The following is a 19643-nucleotide window of genomic DNA, read 5'->3' as shown; positions in this document are numbered from 1 at the left end:
AACGTTACGAAGCGTCGTATTATCGCTATTTAGTCTCGGCTAGAAGCCAGGTAGTCGCACCTTTTGTAAATTTGCATTTTCCTACTGAAATGTGAGCTATAGTCGTTACAAACTAATAATCGGTACACGTCACATTATGTTTATAAATCTGTGCAATCATGTCACAATTGCATATGGTACCGTTTTGTAATTAGGTATGTTGACGAGTTTGCTAGAAATTTCTGGAGTGAATGGGAATTTAATTTGATTATTGGACAACATCGAAGTGCGAAGGCGATTAGGTTTTAGTGTCACAACTCTGACCACAGATCGTCCGGAGATATGGTAAGAACTGGCCGTATATATGTGACAAATGCGATATCGGAGCATTCCTAATTTTACCAGTTATCGCTCACTGATCTCACTGTTATATTTATCTTTCTTTTCTCTCCAAAGGGAATCAAAAAGGAAAAAATATCAGTCGTTGGCAAAGAAGCATTTATCTGACTAAAACGACGCACAAAGGGATAACGGTATACCTGGGTGAGAGACAGATTTATGATCAGCTACCGTGATCTCTTAAAAACGATCAACGCTCGTGAATATAGTGAAAAAGATTTTATTCTACTCCGATCGCGCGCGCACGCGCTTTAAGATCTGGAGAGAAGTAACTGTAATGAAGATATATATCTGATTCTAGAAATCTGCCCAATTTCACCGGCGTCTTTATTTGTCTGAAGGGCCTCCGTCATAGCGATCCTTAACATACCTGTGCATCAGAGATTCGAATCTCGCGTACAATAATTTTGAATACCCTTGTATCGGTGTATCTTTACGTTTCTGAAAGCCGTAAAATATCTATTACGAGATCTTTGCGCGTCGCCATTAATTTGTTTCTCAATTCTTGACGGATACAAGTCACGCAACATTCGTATAAATTGAGCCGCGGAGATCGCGAACCGTTTAATCCAACAAAACGAGCCCACTTTATTCCGTCGAGCGCCTCTCGCAAAAAACTGTTGCAAGATGGATATTGCTGCCAACTGTATGTATTGGCGGCGGTGTACAACATGATTACCGATTAGTCATACTTTATCAATAACGCCACAGAGATCTCACTCTACCTCGATCGCGTTCGTAGTTCCAGCCGTCAATGGAGGATTGAGTAACCGCGATGTCCGCGATCTGCATCGGCTTAATTCAAATTGTATACGCGTAAAATCTTCACGCTCTTCGAAAGTATTAATTCCATATTGCGATGACAGCCGCGATGATGCGATTGTCGTATTTATCGATTGCGGACCAATAAATAATACTCGAAAATTTGACGTCAATATTGAGAAAATTAATTTTGCGTGTGTATAACATTTTATAAAATAGAAAAGGATATTAAAATTAATAAAAATAAAATTCTTTTATACATATAAAATGTGCATTATGTAAAAAAGCTTCCAGATATGATTTGTATATGAGAATATTATATGACGTTTTTTAAATATAAATTTTGTTTTAAAGATAAATAAAATATTATTTATGACATAATTGATATTATAAATGTGTGTGCTATTTAGTAGGCTTCTGTTTTGAACTTTTTATATTAATTGAATTGCAGATAGAAAGTTGCTATGTGCCGTATTTTTTCTCCTCGACTAATAACGGTATTATTATACACTGAACAGAACAATTTGTTAATCTGAAAAAATATTTAGTTCGATACGTGCAACTAAACATGTTAGTCAATTAACTAAACATTAGTTGTTTCAACAATTATTAAGTTGCACTAAAAAAGGTATAAGTAGTCCATTCATGTCAACCATCAAAATTTTTTAATCAAAAATTAATAAATTCAACTAATGTTTAGTTAAACTAACTAAAATGTTAAGTTGCTTACGTATTAAACTAAATATTTTTTTGGATTAACAAATTTTTTTGTCAGTGTACAGCGGCGAATCTAATGTAATAAGTTAAAAAAATTCAGCTAAAAGCTCGAGGTCCAAGCCAACATGCGCGCTTTTCCGCCCGTGTTCTGCCATTTTCTTTTTAAATATATTCTGACTTTCCTCTCGCTTTCGTTCCACCGAAAGACACCTGCGGTTAACCCCGCAACTCGGGAAACCGTTATGGTCATCGGACAGAGATTCCGCCTAATAAAGACATAATTCTACGAGATAGGATCTACCTTAGCTGTGCTCGCGCGCGTACCACCATCTTTACGAGCGACTACCTCCCTGTCTAATTCGAAAACAGATCGAATGTCGACCTCGACCGGCCAGCTCCGCGCGCAGATTCACGATCTTTCCCGGAAAAAAGGACGCCCCACGCGATTTATGACCTCGTTAAGTTCCTATATAGGACTATACCAGGCTTGTATTAACGATGCATCGCAGATGCATTAACCATGATTGTTGAGCGATCTATACGCACGGGACCGAATAACGGACTTTTAATCCTAAATCTATTTCCTTGAGCTGGCATTTTCTAAATTTTTTTCTGTTTCTTTACACGAATTTTGGAACACCTTAGATTATCGAGGACAAGATGACATCTAGAGAAATACAATGTTACATCATAAAACTACTGCTAATTTATGTTAATTAATTTCGAAATCACTTTTATCAGAAATCTTTTTAGAAGAACACCTAGTACATTTTATTATAATCTCTATGTAAAAATACCGAATTTCTGATCGGTGAAAAATTTCTACTACAATTACTACGCATCTTTGCAGTTTCTCCGCTGCAGTTTCGTTCAACTTTCCCTCATGGAATCGCTGGAGCATATTCCACGAGCGAATCGGCCTGAAAACGCACGGGGGACAAAACAAGTTGTTCTCACCGCCGGCCGATCGTCCGTAAAATGGCCGGCCATTCGGCGCGATAACAACAACTTGATGAAACGATTAAAACCGTAACGAGCCTCCTCCTCCCACGGCCACGGTCGGTGATTGCTGTTGTTACAATCCGCGCTTCAGCGTGGAAATTTTCCCAATTCGCATGTATGAGCGGCCGCGTTCCCGCGGGAGCGCTCGGTCAACGTGCTGTCAGGACATCCCCCGCGGGATACACCCCTGATAAATCCGTCCAGCCAGCGTTAACCGCGTTTTTTTCGTTTCCTTTTACGCTGCGGTGATTCGACAACCTTTATTGTCAAATTGCATAGAAAATTTAAACTTTATTTATAAAAAATATTAGATTTTTCGATGCGATTTAATTACAACTGTATTCCGAAGTCTTAAAAAAAGTTCAGAGAAAAAAATAGATTAAAGCAATGATTTGTAAAGCTGTAAATAGGAATTAAGAATCATTATTAAAATTTTATTACAACTTATGGACCTAATTTATTTCTAATTTGAATAATTAGCGCTTTAATTATTTCAAAATTAAGAGATATGGGGGACGATATAACTGTTAATTATTTTCTGATTTTTTCTTTTCTTCCCCTTCTCTGATTGTGAATTTTTGATCCATGGCAATAGTTACAATATCGTAATAATTATTTTAAATATATCCAGAGATCATCTGATAACTGGAAAACTATTACTCTGAAATAACTTCTTAAAATAAATCAGGCACATATCTACGGCCGAGCGGTTTCAAAATTAGCGTGATGCCGTCCGAGGGACCAACTGGAAGTCACAATTCCGTCATTCTCCAATATCGTTGCCACTACTAAGTGTCGAAATCACTCAGTGGGCGGGAGAGAACGTTTTGACGATCGTCGCGGCGGCTTTTCCACGATAATCTCAGCTTCCCCGAACGCGCAGCTATACACCGCCCGCCGCCGGGCGAATTATCCCCGGGGATGGGACGCGAGGGAGGGAGCGCGATAAATAAACTCTAACCCCATTCAAGTAAGTGGTTATGTTTTTAACACGCGCTTGTGGCTAACAGTTCGTCCCCATTTCTCCCCAACCACCCCACTCTATCCGTGCTCTAACGTCGTGGTGTACAACGATCTACCGCAGAAATGCGCTTCGTCCACCATCGTCGTCTCCATAAGCCACGTTATGGCCGCCAGTGGCGTAACGGCGCGGGGCGAAATTTATTTCAGTTTTCTCGAATGCACCAATATTATATCTAGATGATCGTCTCGAATCTTTTATAAAAACTATTTTTTATCAATTTTATAAAAACTATTTTTTTTCAAACTCTTCATTGTTTTTAAATGTTTAAAAAACGACAGAGGATAAGGCCTCTCGCAGAATCCTCGATCATAATTACAATGGCGGACTTTTTGAAAGAATATAGAATTAAACTTTCTTTAGGAAAAAAGTCAATAAAAAGACATATGATTATACGCATGTTACGTAAATATGATTACACAGTAAAAAATAATACGTAATTTTAACATTTTTTATATGTCCCAGAAAGTCGATTTTAAATTTTAGGTTAAAATGACTCATTTATCATGTGTTACTTGTTGACAAATTAGAAATGTTAATTAATTGACACTATACTTTACATTTATATTTGTTTTTTTTACTTTATTTTTCAAGTTATATTAACACATGATATTAATTATTTTACAGATTTTACTTGAATTGTGTGCAATAGAAACATTTAATTTTAGTAAATTTAATTATTTTGTGTGTCAAAGTTTACGATTATTTGAAAATTTACTTTAACTTTTGTTTATGTGTTAAAATAACTTTAAGACGTGTTGATTTTTTAAAGTAATTGTGTTAAAAGAACTCAAAATAATATTTAATTTTTAAATGACATATATAAAGTGTTAAGTTATCACGTTGACATAAATATAACACATGAAAATGTTAAGGAAATAATAACATAGCTGTTGTATGTTAATTTTACGCATTGAAATAATAATCAAATCTTGGTAACACAAGAAAATTTTAACATATGGACCGCTATGTGCACACGATTTTTTACTGTGTACGCATTCGCCAAACACAATATACACAACAAATTTTTTTTTCGTAAAAAGAGACTCTTATCTTATCAATGTTGACTGAAGTCGCTCATCGTGCAACGGCAACAACTTTAATTTACCCGCGTGCAAATACAGATATTTGTGACGTAAAATCTTTACGGTAGGACCAATTATGTTCTCATTGCTCATTCCGTGTTAACCATCATCGACAGAGCTGAAGCTCGCCCGACTACGCTGTTGCGGTATGCGCACACGAGCGTACGACTTTTATACACTCGCAAGTCGACGCGAGGGGTGAGAGCGCAACGAAGAATGGAGGAGAGAGGGAGAGAAAGAGCGAATTGGGGTGCAGAGCGCAGGGGAGAAAGACGGAGAAGAATACGGGGAGGTAGGAGGAGAGGATAGCGGAGGCTTCTCTCGTCGAGATGGGAGATGCGCCGACATAACCGATAAATAACAACGGCAACGAGCCTGTCAGACCCTTGTTAAAGCATCGTGCACACGCTCACGCGGACCAGCACGCATGCATTCACGCATTAGAATGCGTTTTAACACATTCTCGATCTCTCTCGCTTACGCCCTGGTGGCGAGAGTGCCGTATAAATGTTTTTGGGCCTCCGGGGCCCCGGTACGCGCCGCGCCGCGCCGCGCTGCGCCACGCCGGTGACGAATATTGCCGGGGTCTCTTCCGACTGTGAGAAAGACTTACGGTAATTAATATCGTTTCTCCACAAGCAAGAGGAGAGAGAAAGAGAAAGAGCGCCATGGTTTCCTACGGACGATTATTGTTACTTTGTTATTCGAAGTTCCCAGAAACGAAAGCCGCGCACAACGCATCTCGTGCACGCGTCGCATCCATCGTCGCGGATCCTGTTACGCGGAGATGCATCCGCGAATTTTACAGCGCGAGCGATGTACTCCTCCGAGGCGTGCATACGTGCGAGTTGCATGCTCACCATTGTCCGTCATTATGTTCGCGTGCCGCTTGCTATACGCGCGATTAATGAATCACGCCTTTGTTGCCTAACAATGAATATGTCCGTTGTTTCAGGATCTTCGGGGCATTCAACACACGGAACATCGGAGGAAGAGGAGGAGGAGGAGATGGAGAAGGAGGAGACTGCGGTTAAAGGTAGGAATTATTGCGATTATTACGGAACGCTGAAGTAGGAAACTGCACAAACGATCTTGCTCGTGGTGATGTTACTCGTCTTTTTACGGCCGGTGCTCGGAAAGGCGATCGTACATAATATTTTGTCGCGATTTTACTCCAGGAGAGAACGAATCTTGAACTTAATTTTAATCAGTGTTAATTCTGAGAACGGAGTCTTAGAGTTCACTTAATTTTAATAACGAGCCGTTCCTCGAAAATCAAAATTTTCTCTCTTTTACTTTCATGAAAATATACCGATGATTGCACCCGACCACGCCCACGTCTCGATGTTCGAGAATGCCGCGCCGTTGAGAAAATTCGTGCGCTGCACGCGCCATCGTTTTATCCGCTCAACTTAACACGCCGGTCGGTTACGCCAGAGTTACGAGCTCCACGTCCCCCGTCCGCGCTCCGTCGCGCCTTAAGTACACGTTTTATGAACTGTACTTTATGAATTTGTCGAAGTACCTGCTTACGATGGTTTCGTTAGTACGCCCCGAGCAGTTTCTCGATGCAGGAGCGAGAGGGGTGGCGAGGAAGAGCGAGAACGGGGCAACTTCCAACTTTTCCGTGCGCTCGCGGAGCATCCTCCGCACCCAAACACCCGGACGAGGAGTGGCTTTCGTATCTCGCTCTGAGCTCGCAATATTATCTGACGGTAATACACGTAAGGAATTGACGGCGGGGATTTGTCGCGCGCCTCGCGAGCGTAAGATTTATATTAATTGCACCACGCGTTCGTAAGTCGGATTTATTTTTATGCGTTATTTAGAATATATTTCTATTAAGTTCTGGTAGTCAATATAGGTCAATAACGGTGCGTCATTTATGCCAAAATATAAATATATTGTTTTTTTACATTCTTATAGGCGCAATTTAATTTTCTTTGTTATATAAGCAAAAATAATACTCACTTATCGAGTTTTTCTGTCGACTGTCGATTATTTTTTTTGCGTATAAAATAATTAATTGAGATCATACGTATTTAAATAGTTATTGAAACGGTTGCATTGTTAAGAATTATGCTTTCCAATGATTTCTTAATGATTTCCAATGTAATGATTAAGGGAGAGAAAAAAAACAATAGAGATTTTCGTGAAAGCGACGTACGCTCTGAAGGCCAGAGAAAATGGAAAGAAAGGTGCCGGAGAACATATCGCCGATAAAATAAGATTTATATTTTCGAAAAATCTGGCGAGAATCTGCTTCGAGTTTAGCGACAGCACGTGCTGCCGCTTACCGTGCCGTCGAAATCGATTTTCTCTCGTTCGGAGTAAACGAAGACAAAATAGGAACACTAATTATATTCACGCTCCTCGAATGATGAATCACTCGCTCGAATCTTATTTGGTATAGAAGCGAGTTGAGAAAAGATAATACTAGGTGCGCAACTAAGTTTCCGGGTTTTTTTTATCAATAAATACAAAAAATGGTTTATTCAAAGTATCGTCCCTCGCTAGCTATACATTTTCGCCATCTCTCTGGCAATACATGAATACCGCGACGATAAAACGACGTGTCTTTGGACCGAAACCATTTATCCAACCAATTTTGCACTTCTTCGAAATTGGTCAAGTGTAGCCCAGCCAAGCCATGCGCCATCGACCGGAACAAGTGCTAATCGGAAGGCGCCAGGTCTGGCGAATACGGCGGGTGCGGTAGCAGATCCCATTTCAGCGTTTTGATGGTGTCCTGGACGCAAATGCTGTTTATTTGGCACAAAACTCGACATCTCCGTTGTTAGAAAAAATATTTTTGCGTTGCGATATGTGTTGGTATAACGACTGGTTATTGTTAACAGATGTCCAAGCTATAACTTCAGACAACTTCAAACATGTAAGTCGAGTACATGTGTTATTGGTGCCATTTATGTGTGAAACCCGGAAACTTAGTTGCGCACCTAATAAAGATAGTTAATTGCGCGCTTTATAAATTATTACACACGTACATTTAATCATCGCGTTGGCTCCAACGTTATGTAACAGCAAAATGGTTTTACCGTAATACAAATACGTTGATGTAGCAACTTGTAGTAATTACGTTTGTCGGTTATACAGTTGGTAGTTGCGCGCTGCTATGTCTGCCACCCGTTATATTTTCTTTCTTTATTGCCTTGAGCATTATCTCCCGAAAGTTGGCACCTGGCTCGGATATAAACTGCTGTATCGCTTTCACGAGGATTCAGAGACGGAGCCGCCAACCCCCGTTACAATAATATTTTCCCAACACCAAGACGTTGTTTACAGTGTAAACGCGGTACCCGCTGGATTATCCACTCGTCCCTTGCCGCCTTTCACGTCCATTTATCGCGGGAAAATCGCCACTGTATCTCGGAGAATTGTTGCAAATTGTTATATACGGAGCTGAACAGCTTCGTACAGCTATATACGGAGATGAACTGTGTGGAAAATATATAGAAGATATAGAAGATCACACACACCCACCCACCCACCCACACACACACACACACACACACACACACACACGCGCGCGCGCGCGCGCGCACGCACACGCACACGCACGAGAAAGATTTGAAAAACTTGGATAATTAATTAAAAAATTCTTACAAAAATAACAGTAGGTATATCACAAGTGTTTATATAAAGTCGTTCTAATTTATAGTCATAATAAATAACTAATGGAGTACTCGATAATTGGATTATGGAGTAAATTTTAATTCTTAGACTTTTACGTAGTTTACAAAACTGTGATCTACGTTTATCATTACTAGTTATAACTGAATCTACTTTTCACCCTGCTTCTGATAACGCTTCGCGATTAGGCTAAAATCTGAAAGCTAATTCGAGTCGTGGTCGTCTCTAAATATACTTCGGCATATAAATGGCGATAAATCATCAGTTGAGTTGAGATGCGCAAGCCTAATTAAAAAAAACGCCACGTTCATTTTTCCTCGTTTCACGGAAATTTCCACAATTACCCGTCTCATTCGTCACCCTCTTTCGCTGACATGAAAATCACGGCGAATAGGGTGTATCGTGCAGCTCGCTACCCCGATAAAAAAAGAATCCCGGCGCTCATGCGTGGGCGAGAAAGACGCGAGATCAATTCCGGGCAATATGTAGAACGATTTCTCTCGGCTTCTGAAAATCCGTCGTCTAGAGGGCGAATAACTGGAAAGCGGAGGGCGCGCGAACGATGTCCTCTCCCCCTTACCATCCCTGGCCAGGTCTCGCATTCTTTATCCCAACGGCGATTTATTCTCTGTCATTTTTCCGGGGGTAAGATGGAGTCGAGGGGTGGCGAACGGAAGTGCGGGACGAGAGCGCAGAGGAGGGCTCGGGCGTATATCTTCCACTGCGAAAGAAGATTTTATTGGCCTTTTTATGGGACGAATAAACGGCCCCGTTACGCGGATTTACATACCGCTTGTTTCGTGATTCACCGATTTCCATTTGCTCGCCACCAGCCTCCTCTTTCTCCCTCCGTCTCTCTCTCCATTCTCGTCTCGCACCCGCTGCCCTTCCTCTCTTTGGCTCGTAGCTTCCTAGCTAGGAGAAATAGCAGTTGCTACCTCTCAGAAGACGGATTCTCGTCTCCGTACGATCGGACGGCGAATGCCGCATCGCGTTCGTGCTTTAGGAAATATCTACATTTGTGCTACCGATCCTTTCGCCAGCGGAGGAAAATGCCTTGTTACTTCGGGGCCATTTCATTCGATCTTGCCTTTACGAGCGACGATAAAAGATGTACATTTCTGCCTTATTGTGCGTTCTAACAATTTTTTTCGCATTGGGTTATAACCGTTAGCAAAATTCACTGTTTTCTCTAAGTTCGTACAACATAAGTTTATCTTCAGTCATGAAGCACATATAAGAGCTAAGTATTATTGCCGATATGTCCATTGCGATATCAAATAATTTATTAATCTCCTCATTAGCGGCGTTCATTAGTACGTTATAAACAACCATTTATAGTAGTTTGTCCGATTATTTTTTAAGCTTACGCTATCCTCATCGCCGCTAATTAGATAAATCGCAATGGTTCTCATTGATAAATTATGAGATAAAAACATGAAATCGCACAACAGCTATTAAGAAAAAAAAAGAAAGATCGATGTCCTTATCGCCGCTCGTCTGCAACAAACTGTTGTAATTATGACGAAATGTTGTCGAATAATTTATTGGATTATCGCCCGTTTCGGTTTATGGCGCGTATCTCGGTCTCTCTTTAATTAATTTCTTAAACTTCTTATTTCTCGTTCAAATTACTCGATTAGTGCCTAATGACGTCGCAACGCGAAAGGAGCTTTACGTCAGCCGACTGTTTTCCTTTGCTCGTTCTCACAAGACCTGATAGACACTTATTTTTCTTTCCGCTTCGCAATTTTGTTGCCAAAAACACAAACAAACGAGATAGTTTCAACATCGTGCGAGTATTTATAGGAATCGTGGAAATTGCATCAGCTGTTGTGCCGCTAAAATAGCTGCGTCACGTCGGCTTTATATCATCGAAGTTGAATTAATGACGCTTCCGAAGATGTATACGACCAACAATAAAATAAGCTAAAGCAATCTCGTTATCCGTCTCGGTAGCAGGAGGGTTAATTTAAAGGAAGAATGTTGCACAACAAAACCAGGACGGAAATTTGCGTTGCGTTCTTTTCCGCTCGCGAAATAGTTTCCCTCCCGCATATTGTGCGATCGGCTTTTCGCACGACCTTTTCTATTACATAATGAAGCAATTTAACGCGCGCTGAAAAACCCGCGGCGGCGATCACATCGACGACGGACGCCGCCGTCGAACCGACGGTAAGATAATTGCGAACCTGTAACGACGCACGCGGCACAGCAATTCCGCAACGTTACAACCCTTACCTGTATTTAACGTCACTAAACCGAAGGAGCGAAGTAATCGCGCCCGCTCCAGTAATTGTACAACCGGCCAATTACGACATAACGGATCCCCAGGACCGCGAATGTGAAGTCCGCTATAAATCCAGTTCGGTAGAACGCACTCGTTTTCTCGGCCATATGTGTAGAGAGGTAGTGAGTCGAGCAGCCGATTCGAAATAATCGTAAAGCCAGCCGCGCCTGAGCAGCTTGTTCCGCTTGTAATTTGTAAGACTATCTCCACGATCCGAACGTTAAATTTTAGCGTAATTTAATTCCATCGCGAGAAAACCGATCGTACGTACGGGTATATCCCGTTGTGCTCGAATTGAAATTTTATATTTCCGGAATTTATGTAATTTAATTGACGTATATATAATATATCTTATATTACACTGCATTTACTTCGTCATCACATTATGGTCGATCCCTCGATTTACGCGTACAATTAATTAAACGGCGTTATTTTCTGGATCTGCAAGGAACGCACGAGCGCGATCGACGCGATTTAATCGCACGTAGCGGTTATCGAATTACGCGAATGCGCTCTCAGCAACGGTAACAAGGTCAATAACGTTATACGTGTACGAGGCGAAGCCGCGCGCCGTGCATCACGGCACAAAGAGGCCGTCATTGGCGAGGGGTGTCACGTGTCATTTGATTTCAATTCGCAGCTCTATCATCCCCGATGACCGACACAATAATCCCTATTAAACAAATAGTCTCGATCCGCCGCGGGGTCAGCGTGCGTGACACACGTACACACGCGTGTACGCGCATACGCATACGTAAGACGGCGCGGCGCGGTGGCACGCCTCGTGTTTGTGGAACGCACACGGTGCGTGTATCTGCCCTCTGCGTAACCCTCCACGAGGACGCGCCATCCACCCCAATCGGTATCCAGAACGCAACCAGCCCTGCCATAATGCAATTTGAGTTAACTGCAGAGAGAGGCCGGAGGGGGGTCGAATGAGATCGTTGCACAGCCGCGCATCATCCTATAAACTGTAAGCACACAATACGTAATGTACTACGTGCGGCGGGACTCGATCGCTGTCCTTGCGGACGTGGGGGCGGGCTTGGTCGTGTTGTTCTTGCCACCCCGTCGCTTACCCGGGGCTCCCGCGAGGCACGTGCGTGCGTAGGCGCGTGTGCGTGAACGATCGTTGCGATGCGGAGGCCGAGGCAGAACATTTTTCGACGCGACCACGCGGCTTTCGTTCCTGGAGAGCGATCCGTGCTTTCTCGTTTCCGTAAATGCACGCACTACGAAGAAATTCCTCTTATTGTTAATCGTAGTTTTCGATACCTTTGTTTTGCGAGCGTTCTGATACAGCGGAACTGTCTTCTATAAAAGCAATATAAATAAAATTACACGCATTAGTGCACGCGGATTTCCTACTAACAAACAATTTCCTCGCCGCAAAGGTCTAACGATCTTTCGAGACGATCGTACGTCATTAGGCAGATACGATCATTACGCGAAAATTACGGCGAGGGAAGAGGGGGGGGCGTGCAGTTTTGCCACTTCGGGCATCGCGTCTCGCGATCAACAACATACGATTAGTCACGTAAAAACGCACTTAGTTGTACAAACGTCACGCAAACGAGGCGGTGAGCCAATACTTAGTAACGATTAGGGGCAATCTGGTGGTCATAAATGAGGATCGTAAAGAGTTACAGTTCAAGGTTAATCGTCAGCATCTGAGTATCTATTCGCGGCACACATCCACGGAAAGAGTGTCGTAATTGCGCCATCCCGGCAATTATTACGATTTCTTGCGTACCTTGTCGTGGCGCTGTACAGGTGCTCGTTATAAGAGCTCGTAACTCTAATCGATTGCTCCTTCAACTGACAACTCGATCGTCGTCCACCTTTCAGTTTCTCTGTCCTTATTTCCTTGCCAATCGCGAAAGGGAGACGCGGCTGCCGCAACACCTTCGGCGATGCCATCAAGCGATTCCCGACACGATCGTCCGCCACGCGACGTTAAAGTAATTGCGGAATCACGAATATATTACAAATGCAAAATCTTTATGAACGTTGGCCTAGATCGATATTTGCATCTATTCCTATCTTCCTTCTCTATATTTTTCGCTTTAATAAATAATCCTCTTCCGGGTGAAATAAGCGAGTAAGAACCGACGATCTGTAAAACACGCCCCGAGATTTCCGCTTTATTGCTCTTAATCTGTATTTAATTCCCGTGGATATTATTCCGCACGCATCTTTTGCGCGCTCGTCCCCGCGGGCAACAATAAATATCTCGGTCGACGTGCACTCGCGATTATTGCTTATTGCATGCGTTCGCGCGCGCGCGCGCGTGTCCGTAAATAGTCGCTCTTATAAGCTACAATTACGTGGTTTGTGCTCTAAAAAGCTTTTTATCGAGACGCACACAATGCGCGATAAATCTCTCTAAAAAAAAAAAAAAACAACTGCGCGTCAATATTATCTATAATATAATTACATATATCATCGACGGGCACACACGTAGCCGCGCCATTGCGGCTTCGAATCACGTGCGAATCTACACGCATTGTTTGCGTTCGCTTGTAACGAATTATGCAGCTGTGATAACAAACGTCTTCTTAAAACTGGAATGGAAGACAAGTAATTTTAATTGCGAGACTAAACCTTTAGAAACTATAAAAAATATAATCGACAAGGGAATATGATATTTATTAAAATAATATTTTAATTACGCAATGAAGATGATTGGCGAAATATGTATGGATTTTTTTAATATGCTTATGAGGATAACACAAACTCTCTGTTATTCTAGTATTTTGAGTAATTAATTATCTATTATTTATTATTCAATCTAGGTACGAATAAGTTTTATTTACTCTCTTCTCTCTCTCTCTCTCTTTTTCATACGATTTTTTTGAATACAGAGGCTGTACAAAATCATCATTTTCGTTACTTTCCGGACGTATTATCTCAAACTCGCATCCTCCACCGCTTTCGTATCACCTCCGGCAATAATAAATATCTCGCCCGAGACGCGAGACACACGATTATTGCTTATTGCTCGTGCGCACGCGTATACGCGTATAAATAATATGCGCTGGTAGGCTGCGCCGGGATGCCACGACTTACTCTCTTTCTCTCTCTCTCTCTCTCTCTCTCTCTCTCTCTCTCTCTCTCTCTCTCTCTCTCTCCCCCCTTTTTCTCTTTCTTCCTTACCTTTCATCGCGTTTCTACAATGTGCAAACTACCTCACTTGCCCGATATTAATCCGAAAAATTGAGAACGCCGTACGGTTTTTATTCTTTTAATTAAATGTTCACGGCCGCGGCGGCGCATCGATTTAATGGGAACTCGAGCATCGGCCGCGAACTTTTATGTTTTGGTATAAATCGCTCCCCGGGGCACTATGCAACGCCTGCTCACCTCCGTTCCGCTCCTCTTAATACGCGATTTTGCGTCTAATATCGATTAGCGAACAGAAAGATCGTAGCGCGACTATCTACGCGCTGGTGCGCGCTCTAACGTGCGTGCTTAATCTTTTAATCGCTACATTAAATCACGATTTCCCGTATCAAGTATCAATATTCTTGAGCAAAATTATGAGCTAATAACATAGAGTGATATGATGAACGATGGCATTGACTTGGAAACATGGTGAAACGATAACGCATTCAATTTCTTGAAATGGATACAATGACAAAGTAAAAGTAATATAATGCGTATAAGCAATGTAAAAAACAAACAAACATAAAATGTTACAATTATGAACAATCAGACAACAGATTATTTAATTTTGTTTGATGAATATTGCTGATGGTAAATCGATACTCATTTTAGAGCTATCTTGAACACAACCGGCATTTATCGCGGTCTTGCTCGATTCGTTTTGACGACCTGGAAATCCTTACGCCGCGTTGTGCAAACAAACCATCTCGGAGCGCGTTAGTGGAGCGCGCTCGGTCTCGGAGTGAGGAGGGAAAAAGAACGTCCGCAGAGCAGAGAGACGCGTAAAAGGACGGGCGGAAGAAGGGAGGAAAAAGATGCGAGGCAAGAGGGTGCAAACGGGAGAGAAGGAACGCGCACACGTGCGCGACCGACTCGACTTTCCGGCCAATTTGAGTCGATAAAACCGAAGGCTGATGCTGCCGGCCTTTGCTCTTCGACTCGCTCGCTGCTATAACCGGGGGCTCACCTCGCGTTCTCTCCGCGTCAATAGGCCTCGCCGTACTTGGCGGGAGCCGCGCGCGGCAGCGAACCGGCAATTTTCACCTTGCATCGGCAGCCTCGTCATAGCGGGCCGCAACCATCATCCCCCTTCCCTCTCGCCGTCACGGTAGAAACGATCCTGAGCTAACCCGCGCGTGATTGCTCGGCCGCGCAACTACTGTTTGTTTAGCGCGCCAATCCGCCCAGCGAAACTACCGAGGCTTTTCGCAATTTCCTCCGCGCTGCCGCGCCGCGCGTAGCGGCTCCGCGGCGCGCGAAAAAATGGGCTCCTGACTGCACTCATCTTCGCATCTTTTCTCTTCGTCTTCTCGGGCTATCTTAGCGCTCCTCGTTTAGCTGTTCGAAGAGTTGCGTCGAGACTTGACAGGTACATAGGAACAGAGTGCAGTAGAGTGAAGAAAAGAATAATGAGCGCAAAAGTTGGAAAGAAGTATCATTAAAGCCATATGTATATATTTTGTATTTTATCTTAATTTTATTTGGAGAATACTGAGAGATTATTACTGTTGAGCTTTAGACGAGATGTGACAACGTATTTTAAATATGGAACACTTTTATTATAGAGAAACAATATTTCAAATTACATGAAGCAGAAGTAATGGAATAGACTTATTGATTAAACAAAACGGTATCATAGTAACTCTAAATAACATGAATTGTTTTTCAATGCGAAGTTCATAGCATTCATATAAATTATAAATAAGCATTCTTAACAATTACACTTTATCAAAATTTTTATTTACAACATCGACGTACTCCTTTTTATAATATTTATTTTTAAATATCTAGGAAAATGCTCACACACAAATCTGAGCGATGAAAATTTCAAGTTAGTGCGTGAAGACGAACAGTTACATAGCCGATGTTGCGCCTTCTCTGCGTCGTCGTTTTCTCTTCTAGCCGAAAGAGGCGGCCTCTATAAGTTGCCAAGATCGTGAAGAACGAGCATCGAGATTGCGGCTGCAATTCAGCACGGTTTTATTGCTCGTTCTTCCAGTAACTCGAATACGCCAAAATCAAAGAAGTGGCCTTAATGGTTTCCGGTAGTCAAGAGAAGCGCAAGTTAGAATGAGCGAGTTTTCTCCACGTGTCTGGGGCGAAAATTTGAGCGCAGCCGAACAGCCACGATTTTGCGATGAGAAGCACCGGTACCGAGCACTCCCGCGATCTACACGATCCTACGCAGCAGCGCAAACAATATTGTAGCGGTGTGCTACCTACGCGAGTTCGCGGAAGGAGAAGAGAATGCCAAAGGGGATGCCTGATTGCAAACCTTTATCTTCTTTAGGAATTTGTTTGAGATACTGCTCGAGAAAAATTAGAGACTAAGTAATGTATGAACGTGTATTTTGGTCGAGATATGACTCATCTCGCCTTTCATGGATGTTAGTTAATTATTCGACCTTGTCGACTTCTGAGAACAGGGGACCCGGTCTGGAAAGTGAGACCTGGCGGTTCCCGAAGGTGAGACCACACCGGCGCACTCATCGGCCAGTTACGCGAACCCTGATGACCTTACGGGATCGCGTCCTGGCCGATATATGTGTACGGTGAGCATTGCGTAGTCGTGTTTATAACGAGGTTCGCTCTGTCCCTCTTTCTCTCTTTCTTGCTAACACCCCTTTTTCTCTCTCTCTTTCTCTCTCTCTCTTTCTTTTTCTCGGCGAAGAGCCAGCCACCTGGCCGGGCCACGGAATTAATCGACTGTGCTCTACAAATTGATTTCGAGCAAAAAGTAAGCACTCTCGCTCGCCAGCCAAGAAGGGGGTGAGCGAGGCCCGTCCCCGGCCCTACCGACGGCCTGACGGTCCGACGGCCCCGACGCACAGGCCGCGTCTTTAAAAAGCTCCTCGACGCTTTAAGCGACCGGAATGGAGCGGCTACCGGATGCGTAACCACCTCCCCCGGCGCGCGAGAGACCAGCTCGCCTCCATTCATGCGACGAACGGCCGTAATTCTGCCCGTTGTCGATCGCCGGGACACGCTCCCTCGTCACGCTTCTCCTTCTTGCGGCTCGATTCACTCACGGAACGAGATTGGCACGACCGGCGCGGGCGCAATTATATGGAAATTATATTCGTTTTTATTATCGGACGCCCGATATTGTGCACCGCCGCGTGATTGACAGACTGTTTGAATATACAGTGGCTTGTAGGCGCGCTCATCTTCCCTTTTATCAGTGTTTTTTGTAAGAGGAATCGTTATTCCATAATACCGAGTATTTTTTAACGTAAACGCCTCGTTACCTGCAGGTTTTATTATAAGCAATCAATGGGGTCGACAGAGATTTATATATCGATATAAATAATTTATTAATTTATCTTAAAATTGGTCTGATTTTTTATTCTAATTTTAGGTGAAGAGTAATGTAGTAAAATTATATAATAAAATATATAGAATAAAATCTACCGGAAAGCTTGATTTCTTTGAAAACCGTTTTTTCCCCCGAATAGGTCAGATTTTTATTTTCTTTCATCTTTCACGATTTTGCAATTATTCACATCCGTTACAGACATCTGTCTTTCAGATATGAATGTAAAGTGAAAAGTAAAACTTCCATCGAAACACACACAGGCAACACTGTCAGGACACAATGAATTCTCCTCCTCTCACTTTTTTTGTTTCAGTCTTTCTCCTCTCTTTCTTGGTCTCGCTTTCGCGTTATTTTATCGTGATTTATTAGCTTTACGCCCGCCGTGTGGAATTGGACAGAATTATAATTGGTTCGCGTAATTTATTAATGAATTTACGACGGTCGCGCCACATCCCGCTTCGAGTCACGTCCGATTCATGGACGCGGATGCAATTGATCCTAAATCACATTCAGTCTGATACAACTTTCTTCTATCCGCTCCCTTCGATTGTAACATAATCTACCTTGAACGTTTTCAACCTAAAAGCGACATGTTTGTAATACACAATGAAATATATGTAGAAGAATATACTATAAATCGAAGTCTGTGTAATGAATCTTCTATTTTCGGTCGCAATTAAATGATTATTTATTATATAGCAAGTTTGCCTTCGAATCAACTTGTACAAATAATTTGATTATGTACTTAACCCCTCATTCTCATGTTAGACGAACACTAACATCATATCTTATTTCTTTAATAATTGCATTATAGATATGGCATAAAAGTTGACTCTGAAACTTTTTGACTTTTTATTGACAAAACCTTTTAGATTATATTTGTATGGTTGTTTTCCAAACAGTTAGACTTTGAAAGTGTTAACGTATGACAAATACGTATACAGTCGATGTGACTTGCGCTGTTGCCAAATCTAAGCTTTGCTGTGACAGATCAATGTACTGGTCGATATCTCATCCTTTTGTTCTTACAAGCAACCGTTAACTTCTTAGAATAGTAAACTTCTATTGACTGAAAAGTTAAACGATTGGTTAGAGATTAGCAGACGTGGAAATATATATGGCCCTTTATTTTAGAAAACAATGTGGCAATGCGACACTAATACAGTGACAAACATACAGACGTAGTACGACGCTAACACGAGAGTACTGATGTTCGTTTGTTGAATGAGAGTAATGGGAGGATAATGACATTCTTTTTAACACGCTTAAAATATAACCGCTTGTATACTTTAATATGTTTTGAAACGTACTTTTTATGACTTTAGTTATAATCCGAGAAAATATCTTCTCAATCACATTTTAACGTATCTGTTTTCTAAAATGTTTCCGAACCTTTCGAAATTTCAGATATTCTCGGATATTCTCTTCACAGTTATGTTGTCCGTTATACATTGTTCTTTATTGCGTTCTCAGCTTGTCCTTATTTCCTGTAGATAAAAAGAAAGTTCATGAAAATATCTAGCGTCTAGTCAACGTCTCCAAATAAATTTCCTTTTGAAAGCTTATTTCAAGTTTATTACGTCGTTTGAGTATATAATAGGATCGAGCGTAACAGCCTTGCGAGCCTTCAGCCTCGAGCCTCGCTACTATCCTCATTCTTAAAAAAAAAGAGTGTGAGAGAGAGAGAGAGAGAGAGAGAGAGAGAGAGAAAAGAAGCAGAAAAATACTTCAGCGTGATGGCGACAAAGTGTGATGAGGCATCATCCCTCACGGTCCTTTTACGGTCTCGCCCTTTCTCGTCAGGCGTTTCCCTGGCTCTCAAGCTCGTGCCATAAAACGCTTGACGAATGCGAGCGAGTATCTCGTTTCCCTACCTTTTTCCCCTCTTCCTCTAATCTTCGTCGGCGTTATCGCCCTCTCCTCCCCTCACCGCAATCTGGCTTTTTTTTCGGCGGTTTCCACGGCACGCAAGTTGCAACCCCGCAACGCCCATCGTCGCCCACGAGAGTGTAGGCGAAGGGAGTCAGGCGAGGAGAGAGAGCGGGGCTGACGGGGCGAGCGAGCTGTTACATTTGTAACGTTTTCGCTTTTACGATTTTCCAGCTGGTTTGCATTTTAGAGCCGCTCTTACTCGCCTCCACTTTGGTGCCCTCGATTTTTTTCTCCTTCTTCCCGCCCTCTCTCTTCGCTATGCTCGAACCGCCACTGGTGAATGCTGCACTTTACGTCTTTCCCGCCTCCTGGACCATCGCCCTC

At 42.5% G+C, this 19643-nt stretch overlaps 1 long non-coding RNA gene across 1 annotated transcript in view; it reads left to right on the top strand.

Annotated features, from left to right (window-relative positions):
- The window catches only part of LOC139808066 (uncharacterized), a 60188-nt gene that overhangs the window by 7076 nt on the left and 33469 nt on the right, over positions 1–19643 (top strand). Inside the window, exon 2 of the long non-coding RNA XR_011730779.1 lies at positions 5921–6001. This is a non-coding gene — a long non-coding RNA (uncharacterized lncRNA). The remainder of the gene's footprint in view (positions 1–5920; positions 6002–19643) is intronic.

Source organism: Temnothorax longispinosus, chromosome 2, assembly GCF_030848805.1.
Source record: "Temnothorax longispinosus isolate EJ_2023e chromosome 2, Tlon_JGU_v1, whole genome shotgun sequence".
Taxonomy (NCBI): domain Eukaryota; kingdom Metazoa; phylum Arthropoda; class Insecta; order Hymenoptera; family Formicidae; genus Temnothorax; species Temnothorax longispinosus.
The sequence above is the reverse complement of the archived record's forward strand: the minus strand, read 5'-3'. Positions and strand labels throughout refer to the sequence as shown.